Source organism: Heptranchias perlo, chromosome 35 (assembly GCF_035084215.1).
Source record: "Heptranchias perlo isolate sHepPer1 chromosome 35, sHepPer1.hap1, whole genome shotgun sequence".
In the NCBI taxonomy this organism is placed as follows: Eukaryota; Metazoa; Chordata; class Chondrichthyes; order Hexanchiformes; family Hexanchidae; genus Heptranchias; species Heptranchias perlo.
This window is the reverse complement of record NC_090359.1, coordinates 29,452,607-29,473,606: the sequence shown is the minus strand read 5'-3', so window position 1 is coordinate 29,473,606 and position 21,000 is coordinate 29,452,607. Positions and strand designations below refer to the sequence as shown.

The window sequence follows — 21,000 nt, the reverse complement described above, 5'->3', positions numbered from 1 at the left end:
TGCGTAAAACAGTTTTTCCCATGTGGCCTTTGGTTCTTTTGCTAATCACCTTAAACGTGTGTCCTCTGATTTACGACCCTTCCACCAGTGGGAACAGTTTATCTTTATTTATTTCGTCTGCACCCTTCATGATTTTGAACACCTCTATCAAATCTCCTCTCAACCTTCTCTGCTCTAAGGAGAACAATCCCAGCTTTTCCAGTCTATCCACGTAACTGAAGTCTCTCACCCTGACACCATTCTGATAAATCTTTTCTGCACCCTCTCTAAGGCCTTCACATCCTTCCTAAAGTGCGGTGCCCAGAATTGGACACAATACTCCAGCTGTGGCCGAACCAATATTTTATAAAGGTTCAACATAACATCCTCGCTTTTGTACCCTACGCGTCTATTTATAAAGCCCAGAAGCCCGTATACTTTCTTAACCGCTTTCTTAACCTGTTCTACCACCTTCAACAACCTGTGTACATATACCCCCAGGTCTCTCTGTTCTTGCACTCTCTTCACAGCTGTACCCTTTCGTTTAAACTGCCTCTCCTCGTTCCTCCTACCAAAATGTATGACTTCGCACTTCCCAGCGTTAAATTCCATCTGCCACATGTCTGCCCATTCCACCAGCCTGTCTATATCCTCTTGAAGTCTATCACTATCCTCCTCACTGTTTACTACACTTCCAAGTTTTGTGTCATCTGCCAATTTTGAAATTGTGTCCTGTACACCCAAGTCCAAGTCATTAATAAATATCAAGAAAAGCAGTGGTCCCAGCATTGACCCCTGGGGAACACCACTGTACACCTCCCTCCAGTCTGAGAAACAACCATTCACCACTACTCTCTGTTTCCTGTCACTTAGCCAATTCTGTATCCATGTTGCTACTGCCCCTTTATTCCATGGGCTTCAATTTTATTCACAAGCCTATTATGTGGCACTTTATCAAATGCCTTTTGGAAGTGCATATACACATCACCCGCATTGCCCTCATCTACCCTCTCTGTTACCTCCTCAAAAAACTCAATCAAGTTAGTCAAACACGATTTGCCTTTAACAAATCCATGCTGGCTTTCCTTTATTTATCCACACTTGTCCAAGTGACTATTAATTTTGTCCTGGATTATTGTTTTTAAAAGCTTCCTCTCCACCAAGGTTAAACTGACTGGCCTGTAGATGCTGAGTTTATCTTTACATCCTTTTTTGAACAAGGGTGTAACATTTGCAATTCTTCAGTCCTCCGGCACCACCCCTGTGATTGGAAGATTACAGCCAGTAGCTCCGCAATTTCCATCCTTACTTCCCTCAGCAACCTAGGATGCATCCCATCCTAGGTTGCTAAGGGAAGTACTCCAATTAAGTATTTTTACTCTAGATTGCTCCCTGCCCTTTTCCATCGCTAATCTAAACCTTATGATACTATGTTCACTGTTCCCTAAATGTTCTCCCATTGACATTTGCTCCACTTGACCCACCTCATTCCCCCTGGAACCAGATCCAGCAATGCCTCCTTCCTTGTTGGGCCAGAAACATATTGATGACATGGTGACTTATGTATTTTATGTACAGCCAGCCTTTTTAGTACCTCCTCTTTATCAATTTTTATCCCATACAGTATCTCAACTACTTCCTCTTTTACTCTGGCTTTGGCCGTATCGTCTTCCTTGGTAAAGACAGTTGCAAAGTACTCATTTAGTACCTCTGCCTCCATGCGTATATCTCCTTTTTGGTCCCTAATTGGCCCCACCCCTCCTCTTACTACTCGTTTACTATTTATATGCCTATAGAAGACTTTTGGATTCCCTTTTATGTTAGCTGCCAGTCTATTCTCATACTCTCTTTGCCCCCCTTATTTCCTTTTTCACTTCCCTTCTGAACTTTCTATGCTCAACCTGGTTCTCACTTGTATTAACAACCTGACATCTGTCATATGCCCCCTTTTTCTGCTTCATCTTGCTCTCTATCTCTTTCGTCATCCAGGGAGGCCCGGCTTTGGTTGTTCTACCTTTCCCCCCTCACGGGAATGTACCCAGACTGTACCCGAACCATCTCCTCTTTAAAGGCCGCTCATTGTTCGATTACAGTTTTGCCTGCCAATCTTTGATTCCAATTTACCCGGACCAGATCTGTTCTCAACCCACTGAAATTGGCCCTCCTCCAATTAAGTATTTTTACTCTAGATTGCTCCCTGCCCTTTTCCATCGCTAATCTAAACCTTATGATACTATGTTCACTGTTCCCTAAATGTTCTCCCATTGACATTTGCTCCACTTGACCCACCTCATTCCCCCTTGAACCAAATCCAGCAATGCCTCAATCAATAGAAACATATTGATCAAGAAAGTTCTCCTGAACACATTTAAGAAATTCTTCCCCTTCTTTGATGTTTACACTATTACTATCCCAGTCTATATTAGGATAGTTGAAGTCCCCCATTATCACTACTCTATGGCTCTTGCACCTCTCTGTAATTTCCCTGCAAATTTGCTCCTCTATATCCTTCCCACTAGTTGGTGGCCTATAGAATACACCCAGTAGTGTAATGGCACCTCTATTGTTTCTTAACTCTAACCAAATAGATTCTGTCCTTGACCCCTCAAGGACATCCTCTCTCTCCAGCACTGTAATATTCTCCTTAATCAATACTGCCAGCCCCCCTCCTTTCTTCCCTATCTTTCCTGAACATCTTGTATCCAGGGACATTTAGTACCCTAACCTGCCTTTTTTTGAGCTAGGTCTCCATTATTGCCTCAACATCGTATTCCCATGTGGCTATTTGCGCCTGCAGCTCACCAACTTTATTTACCACGCTTTGTGCGTTTACACACACGCACTGTAAACCTATCTTAAACCTCCTCATATTCTCCCTTAGTCTGACCCCACTTAATACTGTACTATTTCTTACTCTAGTGCTATCTGTCTCTCCCAATCCTTTGTGCACCTTGTTTCACCTTTCTACTGCTGCACTCTGGTGCCCATACCCTGTAATACGGTACCTCACACCACTATTATCCAGTCATACTGTAACTCACACCATTTCCATGTCATATTGTACCTCACACCATTATTACCGTCATACTGCATCTCACACCATTACCCTGTAACTGTACCTCACCATTATTACCATCATACTGTACCTCACACCATTACCCTGTAACTGTACCTCATCATTACCCTGTAATACTGTACCTCACACCATTATTACCCTATAATACTGTACCTCACACCATTATTACCCTGTAATACTGTACCTCACACCATTATTACCCTATAATACTGTACCTCACACCATTATTACCCTATAATACTGTACCTCACACCATTATTACCCTATAATTCTGTACCTCACACCATTATTACCCTATAATACTGTACCTCACACCATTATTACCCTATAATACTGTACCTCACACCATTATTACCCTATAATTCTGTACCTCACACCATTATTACCCTATAATACTGTACCTCACACCATTATTACCCTATAATACTGTACCTCACACCATTATTACCCTATAATTCTGTACCTCACACCATTATTACCCTATAATTCTGTACCTCACACCATTATTACCCTATAATTCTGTACCTCACACCATTATTACCCTATAATTCTGTACCTCACACCATTATTTCCCTATAATTCTGTACCTCACACCATTATTACCATGTAATTATGCCACTCCTACGTCACTATCAATCCACATAGAATCATAGAAAGGTTATAGCATGGAGGGAGGCCATTCAGCCCATCGAATCCATGCCAGCTCTCTGCAAGAGCAATCCAGCTAGTCCCACTCCCCCCGCCCTATCCCCGTAGCCCTGCAAATTTTTTTCTTTCAAGTACTTATCCAGTTCCCTTTTGAAGGCCACTATTCAATCTGCCTCCCCCACCCCCTCGGGCAGTGCATTCCAGATCCTAGCCATTCACTGTGTAAAAAAGCTTTTCCTCATGTCACCTTTGGTTCTTTTGCCAATCACCTTAAATCTGGTTCTTGACCCTTCTGCCAGTGGGAACAGTTTCTCTCTATCTATTCCGTCTAGACCCTTCATGATTTTGAATACCTCTATCAAATCTCCTCTCAATCTTCTCTGTTCCAAGGAGAACAATCCCAGCTTCTCCAGTCTATCCACGTAACTAAAGTCCCTCATCCCTGGAATCATGATGTGGAGATGCCGGTGGAGATTCCCTGGAATCATTCTAGTAAATCTCTTCTGCACCCTCTCTAAGGCCTTCACATCTTTCCTAAATGCGGTGCCCAGAACTGGACACAATACTCCAGTTGTGGTCGAACCAGTGTTTTATAAAGGTTCATCATCACTTCCTCGCTTTTGTACTCTATGCCTCTATTTATAAAGCCCAGGATCTCAACCTGCCACCCTCAGTGATTTGTGTACATATACCCCCAGCTCTCTCTGTTCCTGTACCCCTTTTAGAGTTAATCCCTCTGGTTTATATTGCCTCCTCCTTATTTCCACCAAAATATATCATTTCGCACATATCAGAATCAGTGGCGTAGCGAGGCCTGCCCGTAGACGGCCATTGTGTCAAGCCTCGGGCCTCGCTTCTGGGTGAGGGGCGGACACAGCTCACCGCCGGCAGCCGTTAAACGGCAGCGGAGTCACGTGACGCCGGGGAGGTGGGGGCGGGGCTCGGGCCCGTGACGTCATGGGGAGGCGGGGCTCGGGCCCGTGACGTCGTGGGGCGGGGCCCCAGCTATTAATCCTGAAGATCTGACGGCAGCGCCGCGTCGCCATTTTAATCGAGGGATGGGGATAAAGGCGAGCGGGAGGCGGAGGAGAAGCAAGGACATTGAGGTAAATGATCAATAACCCGGGCTTGACAGGACCTGCTGACCACACTCCCAGCGGATCTGGCGCTCCAAGGTAAGTCAGCTTCCGGCTTTAGTCATTTGCTGGAAAAATCTCAGGCCGCGACTTGAATTCACAATAAACGTAACGGCCATTGCGGGGACACAGGGCCCGCACCACCGACCCAGGCATAGTCATACAGTGAGTGCAAAGGATATATATTTACACTGTATATTCATAGTGAGTGCAAAGGATATATATTTACACTGTATATTCATAGTGAGTGCAAAGGATATATATTTACACTGTATATTCATAGTGAGTGCAAAGGATATATATTTACACTGTATATTCATAGTGAGTGCAAAGGATATATATTTACACTGTATATTCATAGTGAGTGCAAAGGATATATATTTACACTGTATATTCATAGTGAGTGCAAAGGATATATATTTACACTGTATATTCATAGTGAGTGCAAAGGATATATATTTATACTGTATATTCGTACAGTGAGTGCAAAGGATATATATTTATACTGTATATTCATACAGTGAGTGCAAAGGATATATTTATACTGTATATTCATAGTGAGTGCAAAGGATATATATTTATACTGTATATTCATACAGTGAGTGCAAAGGATATATATTTATACTGTATATTCATACAGTGAGTGCAAAGGATATATATTTATACTGTATATTCATAGTGAGTGCAAAGGATATATATTTATACTGTATATTCATACAGTGAGTGCAAAGGATATATATTTATACTGTATATTCATAGTGAGTGCAAAGGATATATATTTATACTGTATATTCATACAGTGAGTGCAAAGGATATATATTTATACTGTATATTCATAGTGAGTGCAAAGGATATATATTTATACTGTATATTCATACAGTGAGTGCAAAGGATATATATTTACACTGTATATTCATACAGTGAGTGCAAAGGATATATATTTACACTGTATATTCATACAGTGAGTGCAAAGGATATATATTTACACTGTATATTCATACAGTGAGTGCAAAGGATATATATTTACACTGTATATTCATAGTGAGTGCAAAGGATATATATTTACACTGTATATTCATAGTGAGTGCAAAGGATATATATTTATACTGTATATTCATACAGTGAGTGCAAAGGATATATATTTATAATGTATATTCATAGTGAGTGCAAAGGATATATATTTATACTGTATATTCATAGTGAGTGCAAAGGATATATATTTATACTGTATATTCATACAGAGTGCAAAGGATATATATTTATACTGTATATTCATACAGTGAGTGCAAAGGATATATATTTATACTGTATATTCATACAGTGAGTGCAAAGGATATATATTTATACTGTATATTCATACAGTGAGTGCAAAGGATATATATTTACACTGTATATTCATAGTGAGTGCAAAGGATATATATTTATACTGTATATTCATACAGTGAGTGCAAAGGATATATATTTACACTGTATATTCATAGTGAGTGCAAAGGATATATATTTATACTGTATATTCATAGTGAGTGCAAAGGATATATATTTATACTGTATATTCATAGTGAGTGCAAAGGATATATATTTATACTGTATATTCATAGTGAGTGCAAAGGATATATATTTATACTGTATATTCATAGTGAGTGCAAAGGATATATATTTACACTGTATATTCATAGTGAGTGCAAAGGATATATATTTATACTGTATATTCATAGTGAGTGCAAAGGATATATATTTATACTGTATATTCATAGTGAGTGCAAAGGATATATATTTATACTGTATATTCATACAGTGAGTGCAAAGGATATATATTTACACTGTATATTCATAGTGAGTGCAAAGGATATATATTTATACTGTATATTCATAGTGAGTGCAAAGGATATATATTTATACTGTATATTCATACAGTGAGTGCAAAGGATATATATTTACACTGTATATTCATAGTGAGTGCAAAGGATATATATTTACACTATATTCATAGTGAGTGCAAAGGATATATATTTATACTGTATATTCATACAGTGAGTGCAAAGGATATATATTTATACTGTATATTCATACAGTGAGTGCAAAGGATATATATTTATACTGTATATTCATAGTGAGTGCAAAGGATATATATTTATACTGTATATTCATACAGTGAGTGCAAAGGATATATATTTACACTGTATATTCATAGTGAGTGCAAAGGATATATATTTACACTATATTCATAGTGAGTGCAAAGGATATACATTTATACTGTATATTCATACAGTGAGTGCAAAGGATATATATTTATACTGTATATTCATACAGTGAGTGCAAAGGATATATTTATACTGTATATTCATAGTGAGTGCAAAGGATATATATTTACACTGTATATTCATAGTGAGTGCAAAGGATATATATTTACACTGTATATTCATAGTGAGTGCAAAGGATATATATTTACACTGCATATTCATAGTGAGTGCAAAGGATATATATTTATACTGTATATTCATACAGTGAGTGCAAAGGATATATATTTATACTGTATATTCATACAGTGAGTGCAAAGGATATATATTTACACTGTATATTCATAGTGAGTGCAAAGGATATATATTTATACTGTATATTCATAGTGAGTGCAAAGGATATATATTTATACTGTATATTCATAGTGAGTGCAAAGGATATATATTTATACTGTATATTTGTACAGTAGTGCAAAGGATATTTATACTGTATATTCGTACAGTGAGTGCAAAGGATATATATTTATACTGTATACAGTGAGTGAAGGTGTGTGTGTGTGTGTGTGTGTGTGTGTGTATATGTATGTATATTTATACAGTGGGTGTGAAGCGTGTATATATACACATTCATTGCGAGTATAAAGGGTGTACATAATGATCATGGCTGATCCTTTATCTCAATACGATATTCCTGCTCTCTCCCCATACCCCTTAATGCCCTCTGTGTCTAGAAATCTATCTATCTATCTCCTTCTGAAATATATTCAGTGACTTGGCCTCCACTGCCTTCTGTGGTAGAGAATTGCACAGGTTCACCACCCTCTGAGTGAAGACATTTCTCCTCATTTCAGTCCTAATTGTCCTACTCCGAATCCTGAGACTGTGACCCCTCGTTCTGGACTCCCCAGGCAGGGGAAACATCCTCCCCTTATCCAGTCTGTGTAGCCCTGTCAGAATTTTATATGTTTCAATGAGATCCCCTCTCATTCTTCTAAACTCTCGTGAAGTGTGTGTGTGTGTGTGTGAGATGGATTTTTTATATACAGGAAGATTGTCATGGTCCTAACCAAAGTCACAAATGACACCCTCTGTGACTGTAAACATGGTCCATTATTCCTCCTTGATCTTTACGTTGCCTATGACACACTGGAGCGCACCATCCTCCTCCAGCACCTCTTCTCCATTTCCAGCTCAGTTATCTTGGCTTTTCTTGGTTCCACACTTAACCTATCCAATCATAGCCTGAGAATCTCTGGCACTGGTTTCTCGCCCTGCCTCCTCTCCATTACCTCCGGAGTTCCCTAAGGATCTATCAACGGTGGCAGAGAGGTCAAGGGGGGACAATGGACCATGGTCATAGTTATATGCAGTAAGTCTGTGCAGTGGGTTTATACTGGGGGGGGGGGGGGAGACAATTTCCATGCCGGTTTCAGTGTAATTTCTGTGCACGGAAGTCAGGGCAAGTAACTATTTGTGGCAAAAAAATGGGCGGAAGAAGTTGACACTGATTTTCTGCCCCAAAATCAATTCTCCCGTTGTACTTTTTGGCCCTTCCTGCGATCCGAATGAACTGATAAATATATGATAATGAGGGCCAGTGGTGATTCAGCTCCCAGTTTCCTGCTTTTGCACTTGCAAATTTAGACTGAAATTACTCAGATAATTGAGACAGAAAATTATAAGACACAGCTATCACAGCTGAGAGAGGCAGAAGAGAGGAGTTTGAGTCTTCAGAGTTTCATGTGATTTCTGCAGCTGGTAACCACTGTTTGCAGTGTTCTTCTTTGTTTTCCCCATTCTGCCTACACTCACCTGGACTTGCGTCTAATAATCTGAGACCACTGGAAATTCTACCCCCCCCCCCCCCCCCCCCCCCCGCCTTCATCCTTACCCACAGTGAGGTCTTCCCAGGAGCAGGTATGGCATTCTCAATGGGCATAATCTTGTGTCCAATTATCAAGGAGGAGGAGCAGCATAGCATGGAGCAAAGGAGAGTTAGGTGGCATTTAAGGATATTTACACGGGCTATATGAGGGCCTTAGTGAGGAGATATGTATAAGAGTGCTTGACCAAAGAGGCAGTGGGGCAGCTCTGCCACCTACTGCATCAGGACCTGCAGTCGCCATTGTCAGTCCGCACTGCGCTCTCTCTCTCTGGCTTTGGAGGTGACTACCGTGCTCAACGTTTATGGCACATGCTCATTTCAGGCAGCTACGGGGGATCTCCATGGATAATGACCCCAATAAGAGTGCCCAAACAGCAGCAGAGCGGCACTGCATCAAGACATTTTTGGCAGGTTTCCTGCCATGGATACCTAGTAGTCTGTCCCCTGAGCACAATTTCATTGATGAGGACTTGCAGGTCGCACTATGTGAAATTGTGACATCTTCTTCATTGCATGCGTGCCTTGGTACCTTGTTTGGTTGTGTGTCCCATCTGCCCATGTGTTAAACATTCTTGTCAAGTGGCACAAAAGCATTCACGAGACATGCAGTCAATCAAGCTGGCTGACGATCAAGTGAATGAGGCAGGCATTGTTCCTTGCTTACCTGCTGCGACCCAAGCTGCTAGCCTAATCTTCAACCAGAACTGACTTTTTAAAATGTGGAGATGCCGGTGATGGACTGGGGTTGACAATTGTAAACAATTTTACAACACCAAGTTATAGTCCAGCAATTTTATTTTAAATTCACAAGCTTTCGGAGATTTTCTCCTTCCTCAGGTAAACATTTACCTGAGGAAGGAGAAAATCTCCGAAAGCTTGTGAATTTAAAATAAAATTGCTGGACTATAACTTGGTGTTGTAAAATTGTTTACAATTGACTTTTTAAAGGCTACACTCTAATTTCAATGCACCCCAGCAGATTGTACTTGTTTTACATCAATCCTACTTTAATGTTTGTACAGCTCTCTTTCCATTGGTGTAAAAGCGATGTATCTGACTTTGTGGAAGTTCTCCTCCAGGAATTATTGTAAGCAGTTTATATGCAGGGAATCTGTGCATTGAGTGTCCAACTGGTGATTCTGACCCCTGAACCGTGGCAATGTGGTCCTTAAAGTCCAGGCAACTCATAGAAATCACAACATGGAAACAGGCTGTTTGACCCAAGCAGTCCGTAATGGTGTTTGTCCTCCACCTGAGCAGTAGTCCTAATCCCATATGCCTGCTCTGTTCCCATATCCCTTTGTGCCACCTATTGAGTATTAACATAGCCCCTGCTTCAATCACTAATTGTGCATTTTACTTTTTTACTACCCTTTGTGTTTAAAAAAAAACAAAGTTTCCTGATCTCTGTCCTATATCTCTTGCATATAATCTTGTATCTTTGTCCCCTTGTTCTAGATCCCTCAGTTACTTTAAACGGCCTGTTTTGGTGTTATCAATTATATAGAAATTATAAGCACAGCTGAGGTATATGTAAATTAATGGGAACTTTTTAAACTTTAAGTATTTTGCCCAGGAAAAAAAAAGAAAGAAATACAAGCAACTATACAGCATCTTTCATGCCCTCAGGACTTCCCAAAGTGCTTTATAGCCAATGAAGTACTTTTTGAAGTGTAGTCACTGTTGTAATGTAGGAATCATGGCAGCCAATTTGTGCACAGCAAGATCCCACAAACAACAATGTGATAACGACCAGATCACCTTTTTTTTGTTTAGTGATGTTGGTTGAGGGATAAATATTGGCCAGGACTCCAGGGAGAACTCTCCTGCTCTTCTTCAAAATTTTTTTTTAATTCATTCATGGGATCTGGGCGTCACTGGTAAGGCCGGCATTTATTGCCCATTCCTAATTGCCCTTGAGAAGGTGGTGGTGAGCCGCCTTCTTAAACTGCTGCAGTCCGTGTGGTGAAGGTTCTCCCACAGAGCTGTTTGGGAGGGAGTTCCAGGATTTTGACCCAGCGATGATGAAGGAATGGCGATATATTTCCAAGTCGGGATAGTGTGTGACTTGGAGGGGAACGTCCTGTTGTCCAGGTCCTGCTGCATGTGGGCATGGACTGCTTCATTATCTGAGGGGTTGCGAATGGAACTGAAAGCTGTGCAGTTATCAGCGAACGTCCCCATTTCTGACCTTTATGATGGAGGGAAGGTCATTGATGAAGCAGCTGAAGATGGTTGGGCCGAGGACACTGCCCTGAGGAACTCCTGCAGCAATGTCCTGGGGCTGAGATGATTGGCCTCCAACAACCAGAACCATCTTCCTTTGTGCTAGGTATGACTCCAGCTACTGGAAAGTTTTCCCCCTGATTCCCATTGACTTCAATCAATTCAAATAGTGCCATGGGATTTTTTATGTCCATCTGAGGGGGTAGGGATCTTGGTTTAACATCTCAACTAAAGGACGGCACCTCTGACAGTGCAGCACTCCCTCAGTACTGCACTGAAATGTCAACCTTGATTATGTGCTCAGGTCCCAGAAGTGGGGGTGAACCCACGACCTTCTGACTCAAGCAAGAGTGTTACCCACTGAGCCACAGCTGTTTAAATGTCTGGGCCTTGAATTTCCTCTGTATTTGCGCCTAGAGACACATATAAACGGGGCGCAAATCAATTATGTGACCTAAAAGGTATTTTGGGCAAAAGTGAGTTGTGCGCGTAAGTAATAGACCCAAAGCTCCTTTTTTTTACAGCCGTCTATCGGTCCCTCTGCTTGAACATGCCTCTGTCCATAAAACTGTCCTCGCCCCCAAGTTATAGAGCCTCTTATACGAGTTTCCTACAGTTGCGTTTGCTCAGAGGCTCTCTTACAATTATGACCAGGTTTTCAGGTGCAGCAGGAAACAATCATTTTTTTCTGGTGTTTTATTGCAATCTTTTGAGTTTTTAAAAATGTATTCTCACAGATCTGCACCTGTATTTTCTGTTTCTTTTAATGCATTTTTATGGCACAAGTATAAGTCTCATTAAAAATTGAAAAGCTTCCCCGATTGCAGGTTCTTAAATTTGTGTGCGTAACGTGTATGAATGATGGTTGAATGAGTTGAAAGTTTAATTTTCATACTTTAGTGATTTATGGTGGGGGTTCGGCACTTTCCTGGAGCTGTGTTTATTTTAAGAGTGATGTATAGCAGCATTTTTAAACCAAATGAGTGATTTTCACTCCTAATCAGTTTTTTTTCCTAGGTGGATGTGAGCTGGTAGAATTAAACTGCACAAATTGCATCTCAGGTGCACTTTTAAAAGGAAGGGAATTACATAGTGCTTGAAAAAGAGTAAAGTTAAAAGGTATGCAAATGAACAGGAGGTTGGGATTAAATTAGGTTGCAGAGATGGCCAATGACTTGTTTTTATGCTATAACATTGTATGGTTCTGTGAATTACCTCTGTTGTTGCCTCTGACTTGTGGACCTTAATTTCCCGACTGGATTAGTATACTAGCTGGTCAGCTCTAAAATCTGAATTTGAATCCATCCCAAAATGATAGGGTGAATGTATTCTCTCTTTGTTGGTTGTAAGAGTCCTTTGTAAATGTGTTTGGCAGTCTCAACTCAGTTCCTAGTTGACATGGGGACACAGGACAAAGCTAACACTAATTGGAACTCAGTTGGCAAACTCACTTGCAGAGGCCATAGAATTGCTGCTGTGGGAAATGAAGCACCGATGTAGTAAAGGACACACTCTTCTAAGGTTGGGGATGAAGCACATTGTTGAGCAGATACTGCATTGTAAAATTACAAAAGGATGGGACAAGGTAGAAGCAGACTATTTTGATGTGATGTTCGGGTGTGTCGTGACAAGTTTTGGGGGAAACAATCTTCCTGGGCTAATTCAGAAAGTATTGATACATTCTAGTTACAACAGTAGTGGAATATCTCACTGTATGTATTTAAACAAAAAAAACATACTGGTTGCTAGTCTGTTTCAAATACGGTGCTAAATGTAAAAATGATTGTCGTCTTTTTCCCAACTTCGTAGAGTTAAGACATCACTGTGTAAGTAAGCAGAAGCAAGAGGAATTAGTGAGCACTTCAGTTACATGCCAGAGATGGTGCCTTGAAGTGTTTGACAGGCAGTTACTGAAAATGAAACATTTTAAGTGCCTCTGATCAATTTAGTGCTGTAACTATGATGGCTCATGGCTATCAAACCCACAGGTGTGTGGGACTACAATTCCAGAGATGTCCGGATTAATTGGGTTTAATAATCCAGTAAGTAATCTTTGGCCAGAATAACATCTTGGTTGATAACAGCCAGTTCCCAACAAAGCCTTGCCCACTGGATCAGGAGGGATGTTGGATATTCATGTCAGTAAAACCCTTTTGAAGACACTAAGCTGCTGGAGTACTTTTCCATATATATTTTCCAGTACTTTGCCCAAGTGGCCAATCGTTTGTGAGACAATGAGTGCTGGCAGGCTATTTGATCATGTGAGGTGGGGGTATAACAACTAAACCCGATCTTGCCTCCACCCAAAGTCCCCATTGGATTGATTGTAGGATCCTATCTTGTTTCAAATCCCTCCATGGGCTCTTCCTACCTTTTTTCAGTGATCTTCTTCAGCCATCAATCCCTCCACGCTCCCTCCACTCCTCTCACGCCAGATCACTGCTTTTTCCCCACTTTCTCTGCTCCAACATCGGTGGATGTTCTTTCATACATCATGCCCATCTTCCTTCCTATATTCCTCCACTTCTCCACCTCACTCCCTGCTTTCTAAAACCTCCTGAAAATACCTCCAATTCTGCTTTTGCACCTATCCTTAGCTTCTGTTTCCCCTTTCTCTCCTGCTTCATCTGTATCCTTTTCTCCTCTCTCTAAACACTAAGATGTCTAATTTAAGTAAGTACTACTGTATAAAAATGCCAGTTGTTGACATTCCCATCCAGACACTTCCAGCAGGAGCTACTGTACACCAATCGGTACTATATTTTCACCTCTCAAACCAGTTGTAGTTGGGGATTGAAATGCCTATGACTCAACTACCTACGACTGAGCTTCTGGAAGTCACCAGGGACTTCAGCAGCAGATTAATATAAAATGTACAGTGAAGTTCAGTATGGAAGTACCCTGTGTTAGTTGAATAACATCTTGTTAATCCCCAGATGCGCCATGAGGGAGCCTGGGCCTGCACTTCTAAGGGACCTTTACTTGGCATCTAACCCTTAACTCTGTCAGTTGGCAGTTCTCGATCTTGATACTGGGTTTCTATAATCCTGAATGGAAATTATTTCATTTCCCAGCACTGACATCATTCAACTGAATGAGTGAAAAATTAGCCGAAAAGCACAGATTTTCTGTAAATGGTGCTTGCTGCTTAAAATAACTAACTTTTAAAAAATAATTTTCTTATTTCTTCCCCTTCTCTCCTGAAGGAATTGATTCTTGGGCACCCTCTGGTACTTCACTTAAGTCGTCATTCTTAATGTGTGAGCCTAGGCAGTGAGTGTCAATAGCTGATACCGATCCTATCCTTCCTGATACCACACCAACACTTTCCAGTAGAGGTCACTGGATGGGAGGCGGGAGCAGGGACTCCAGCTGATTTTCTCCTTCTGTAGACTAGGGGCACTGAAGCTAATTATGGTGCCCTAATTGCTGTCCTGGTTGAAATCAGGTAACTTTGCACAGATCAGGGATTGAACCTGGAGCCATTCTGATCTGAATGGCTCAGTACCACAGTGTGTGGTACGTTTAACCACACAGCCACCAGGAGCCCCCAAAACTTGTTGACAATTGTGCTAATAGTTAACTGTTTGCTCCAGAACATAAGGAAAACATTCACAATGGGGAAGGTGTCACGTGTGATCTGCAAGATCATGTGTTTTGTATTAGGAAATCACCAGGGACTTCAGCAGCAGATTAATATAAAATGTACAGTGAAGTTCAGTATGGAAGTACCCTGTGTTGGTTGAATAACATCTTGTTAATCCCCTGCAGTCCTGAGAGTTTGCTTTATGCATTATCTGGCACTGATGTTTTTAAAAGCATGTGACAGCATTAAAACAGCAGGGTATTTAGGAAGGATTCCGAACAGGACAAGCAGTTAGTTTAAAGTGCTTTGTCATTTGATTGCAAGCACTAGTGATGATACAAAAACAGTGGGAGATTGCAAGAACCCACAGTGTGGGAAGGCTGTAAGAGACTATCATTAGATTAAATATCATGTGTTCGAGCAGTGAGTTGCTTAAAGTCTCATATGTATCAGAAAAGCCTGGAGGGAAACTTGTGTAACAAACCGGTTTTGATTATTCACTAGATTACATTGAGTGTTTGTCTTTGCTTCTGTTTTTATCAGGCTGGGAGGGGGAAAGCAGCTATTCAGTCCAAAACATCAAAATCACTGCAAAGTAATTAACAAGATTCTCTGCACAAATTATACATTAGTATGATTGGCTTTGTAAATAGGGGCATTGAATACAAAAGGAAGGAAATCATGCTAAACCTTTCTAAATCATTGGTTAAACCTCAGCTGGCGCATTGTGTATAATTCTGGGCACCACACTTTAGAAAGGATGTCAATGCCTTGGAGAAGGTGCAGAGGAGGAGGTTTACCAGGATGATACCATGGATAAGAGCCTTCAGTTATGTGGAGAGATTGGAGAATCTGGGATTGTTATCCTTAGAGCAGAGAAGGTTAAGGGGAGTCCTAATGATATCAAAATAATGAGGGGTTTTGCTAGAGCAAATAGGAAGAAACTGTTTCCACCGTCAAGAGGATCGGTTACCAGGGGTCATAGATTTAAAACAATTCGCAAAAGAACTAGAGGGGAAAAGAGGAGAAATATTTTCAGAGGGCTATTAAGATCTGGAATGCGCTACCTGAAAAGAAATTTGCTTCCACTACCCTAGGAACTTTCAAAAGCAAATTGGACATGTACTTGAAGAGGACTAATTTGCAGGGGTATGGGGAAAGAGCTGGGAAATTGGGACTAAATTGGACAGCTCTTTCTAAGTGCCGGCACAGGCACAATGGGCCAAATGGCCTCCTGCTGTGATGTAAGATTCTATGATTAGTTTTTAGTTCTCGTTTTAAGGCACAGGAATGGTGGTATGGATTCAAACCCAGACGTCCATAAGAATGTTTTGAGCAAGACCATCAGGACTAAGCAGATTTTTTGCTTTTTGGTAGATTGACTCCACTTATCCACCTTATCTTTCAATCCTTTTGCTCTCCGAACACATCCCGTTGTCTCACAGAAAATGCTGGAAATGCTCAGCAGGTCCAGCAGCATCTGTGCAGAGGATAGACAAGGTAGCGCTTCGAGTACGACACGTGAATAGCTCAGAGATGGAGAAGCGTGAAAAATTGACAAAGCTGAGCAAGTTTCAGAAGCCCAGGAGCCTGGTAGAACTAATAGAACTGCAGAATAGCAGAGGAGGGGGGAAGCATGGAATATCTGGCAAAGAGAAGGTCCATGGCTGTTGAAGAAAGGCAGGTAGACCCCAGGGGTGTGGACCAACCCCCTGGCCGGAGGTGTTCAGCAAAGCGATCACCCAATCTGCATTTGGTCTCCGCATTGTGAGCAGCGGATACAGTACGCTAAGTTGGAAGGAGTACAAGTAAATCGCTGTTTCAGGAGCCTGGTAGAACTAAAAGGTCGCCACCAAGGCTGCAGACCACCCCTCCTTAATTCAGTGCCACTTCTCTCCAAGGAATGCCTACCTTGAAGTTCTGTTCCTTTCTTTGATGTGATATCCATTTGTCTCTTTTACCCTGTTCACCTTTAATAAATTGAGACCTCAACTATAGCTCCTACTTTTTCTCTGGTAGGAAGTGCTGTCAGTGTGGGAGGGGTGTGCTGGGACTGGGGTGAAGGAGCGGCTTGGTGCTTGGGGTGACGACACTCCATCCGAACACTGTGCTGGCGATTTTTACTTCCAGGAATTAGGAGAGATTTCAGATACTAGGACTATTTCCACTGGAGCAGAGAAGGCTATGTGGGGATTTAAGAGGTACTTTAAATTATGAAGGGTTTTGATAGTGAATAGGAAAGATTATTTTCTTAGAGGAGTCAGTGATGAGGGGACATTCATTTAAAATTGTTCCTAAGAGAGTGAGGAGAGTTGGAGAAATTTCTTTATGCATAGGGTTCTTGGAGCTTTGCCACAGGGAGTGGTTGTAACTGCAACCATTGCATATTTTTACGGGAAAATTGGATACATATTTGAAATAGAGGAAGATAGAAGACAGTGGTGAGAGAGCGGGGCAATGAGATTAGTTGCACTAGCAAAGAACTAGCACGGGTAAGATGAGCTGATGGGCATGCATCTGTGCTGTAAACTTCTATGGTCTAGTGACTGTTTTAGGCAAATTTGGCAACCATTTTGGGCGGTGCAGGATCACACAATCAGCAACAAGATAAATACCGGTTAATCTGTTTTTGCTGGTATTGGTTGAGGAAGGAATGTTGGTTAGATGACAGAAAAATGTATGCTCTTCAAATAGTGCCACAAGGTCCTTAACATCCCCTGAACTGCTAGAATGGGATGATACGGCACAGTAGGAGGCCTTGCGGCCCATAGTACCTGTGCCGGCTCTTTGAAAGAGGCTGTCTGAATAAGGCATGATGTGGAGATGCCAGTGATGGACTGGGGTGGACAAATGTAAAGAATCTTACAACACCAGGTTATGGTCCAACAGTTTTATTTGAAATTCACAAGCTTTCGGAGACTTTCTCCTTCGTCAGGTGAGTGTGGGATTCCTTGAAGGTTACCGCATATATAGTCAGAGAACAATGCCTGGTGATTCCAGATAATCTTTCCAACTGCCCGTTGTCAAGGCAATAAGACAGAGAGACAGTACATACAGGACTACTGAATATACAAACGGTCCGAACCCAAAGACAGACAGACAGAGAGAGAGAAACATCCGAAAGGAAGAGAAAGCGAGAGAATGACCAGTTGCATTAAAAACAGACGCTGAAAGACGCCCTCGTAAGAACGGGATATGACGCTCGAGTCGTCGATCGACAGTTCCGACGGGCCACAGCGAAAAATCGCATAGACCTCCTCAGAAGACAAACACGGGACACAACCAACAGAGTACCCTTCGTTGTCCAGTACTTCCCCGGAGCGGAGAAACTACGCCATGTTCTCCGCAGCCTTCAACATGTCATCGATGACGACGAACACCTCGCTAAGGCCATCCCCACGCCTCCACTACTCGCCTTCAAACAGCCACCCAACCTCAAACAGACCATCGTTCGCAGCAAATTACCCAGCTTTCAGGAGAACAGCATCCACGACACCACACAACCCTGCCACGGCAACCTCTGCAAGACATGCCAGATCATCGACACAGATACCACCATCACACGAGAGGACACCACCCACCAGGTACATGGTTCATACTCCTGTGACTCGGCCAACGTTGTCTACCTCATACGTTGCAGGAAAGGATGCCCCAGAGCATGGTACGTTGGCGAGACCATGCAGACGCTGCGACAACGGATGAACGGACACTGCGCAACAATCGCCAGACAGGAGGGTTCCCTCCCAGTCGAGGAACACTTCAGCAGTCAAGGACATTCAGCCACCGATCTTCGGGTAAGCGTTCTCCAAGGCGGCCTTTGAGACACACGACAACGCAAAATCGTCGAGCAGAAATTGATAGCCAAGTTCCGCACCCATGAGGACGGCCTCAACTGGGATCTTGGGTTCATGTCACGCTACACGTAACCCCACCAGCGAAAAAAAGTTATCTGTTTTTAATACAACTGGTCATTCTCTCTCTTTCTCTTCCTTTCGGATGTTTCTTTCTCTCTCTCTCTGTCTTTGGGTTCGGACCGTTTGTATATTCAGTAGTCCTGTATGTACTGTCTCTCTGTCTGATTGCCTTGACAACGGGCAGTTGGAAAGATTATCTGTAGTCACCAGGCATTGTTCTCTGACTATATATGCGGTAACCTTCAAGGAATCCCACACTCACCTGACGAAGGAGAAAGCCTCCGAAAGCTTGTGAATTTCAAATAAAACTGTTGGACTATAACCTGGTGTTGTAAGATTCCTTACATTTGTCTGAATAAGCACGTGGGGCTGTAGTTTAACAATCTCATCTGGCACCTCAAACCATGCCACACCTACTCAGTGCTGCTCTGCAGTTTCCTGGTGTGAGGTTTGAACCGATACTCTTTTGGCCCCAGAAGCAAGAGTGCTACAAACTGACACAAAAGCAAAATACTGCAAATGCTAGAAATCTGAAATAAAAACAGAAAATGCAGGAAACACTCAGCAGGTCAGGCAGCATCTGTGGAGAGAGTCGCAGGATGAGGGGTCAGCCAGTGATTAACTGACAAAAGCGATGGTGCAACGCAAAATAAGGTGATAATGTTACAAGCATAGAGACAAAAGATGGGGCCACAGGAGGTTTAAATGGTTACAGCAGAATAGCAGAGGAGGGGGGAAGCATGGAATATTTGGCAAAGAGAAGGCCTGTGGCTCATGAAGAAAGGCAGGTGACCCCAGGGGTGTGGACCAACCCACCGGCCGGAGGTGTTCAGCAAAGCGATCACCCAATCTGCATTTGGTCTCCGCATTGTGAGCAGCGGATACAGTACGCTAAGTTGGAAGGAGTACAAGTAAATCGCTGTTTCAGGAGTGTTTGGGGCCCGAGACGGTGGGAAGCGAGGAGGTGAAAGGACAGGTGTTGCATCTCCTACACTGGCATGAGAAGGTGCTGGGAGAGGCAGAGCAGGTGTTGGGGGTGATAGAAGTGTGCACCAGAGTATCAAGGAGGGAATGGACCCTTCGGAATGCTGGGAGGGGAGTGGAAGATGTGTTTGGCAATGGCATCGGGCTGGAGGTGACGGAGGATGATCCGTCCAATGTGGAGGCTGGTTGGGTGGAAGGTGAGGACCAGGGGGACACTATCGTGGTTCTGGGAGTGAGGAGAAGGGGTGAGGGCAGAAGTGCAAGAAATGGGACGGACACGGTTGGGGCCCGGTCAACCACAGTGGAGGGGAATCCTTGGCTGAGGAACAAAGAAGACATGTTGGAAGCTCTGGTGTGGAAGGTGGCATCGTTGGAACCGATGCGACAGAGGAACTGGGAGAATGGAATAGAGTCCTTACAGGGAGTGGGGTGGGAGGAAGTATAATCAAGGTAGGTGTGGGAGTCGGTGGGCTTGTAGTGGGCATTGGCGGACAGTCTGCCCCCAGAAATGGAGCTAGAGAAGTTAGGGAAGGGCAGAATCTGAGATAGACCATGTGAAGGTAAGGGAGGGGTGCAAATCAGAAGTAAAGTTGGTGACATTTTCCAGTTCAGGGCGAGAGCAGGAAGCGGCACGACACAGTAATCAGTGTACCAGAAAAAGAGGTCAGGGAGGGGACCTGAGTAGGACTGGAACAAAGACTGGTCCATGTGCTACAAACTGAGCTAAGCTGACACTCAGTAGAGTTCCCCAGTTACTGATTCTACAATGCTATTACTCTTTGGGTAACAAAAGGTGCACCTGACTTCCCTTCTTACTCCTAATTTCCTCAGTTTCAACTTGTGTCCTCTGAGATTTGAGCCCATTATCTCAGTATGCAATTTGCCTTAATCCATTTTGTCAATTCCTAATTTTGAAAGGTTCAATTCAGCCAAATCAGACTCCTCATTTCCAAAGAAAATAAGCCCAATTGTTCCCCCCCCCCCCCCAACATAACCACCAGGATTCTGTAGTTGGAAGCTTATAAACCTTTGAATTAATTCAGCATGGCACTCATGTGGCCTCAGTTATTGGATAGTTTCCAGAAATATATTTATTATCTCTGGTAGACACTGAGATTCGATTTGTGTTTAAGGAACTTACTAATGTTACAATATGGGCAATTAGAGACCTCGTACTGACATGGAGCCTACTGGATTCTGCCCACCCCTAATGTTTACTGTGGCATCTCCCATCTCAGCTTATGCTTGATTACTGCTGCATCTGTAGAGGAAAGCCTCCCCACTACCTGTCAGACTTCTAATTGTGAAAGCATAAAGCACCTCATTGGG

General features: G+C 42.5%; 1 protein-coding gene across 4 annotated transcripts in view; it reads left to right on the top strand.

The window, feature by feature from the left end:
- Positions 1-4,708: 4,708 nt before the first annotated feature.
- Positions 4,709-21,000, top strand: part of LOC137302560 (E3 ubiquitin-protein ligase RNF13-like) — a 107,903-nt gene continuing 91,611 nt past the window's right edge. The window contains exon 1 of one of the 4 annotated variants that reach the window (XM_067972302.1): positions 4,709-4,809. The gene's annotated coding sequence lies outside the window, so the exon portion shown is untranslated. Of the gene's footprint in view, positions 4,879-4,911; positions 5,005-21,000 lie in introns of those variants that run through there. The other 3 variants (XM_067972304.1, XM_067972301.1, XM_067972303.1) reach the window with 3 other exon arrangements.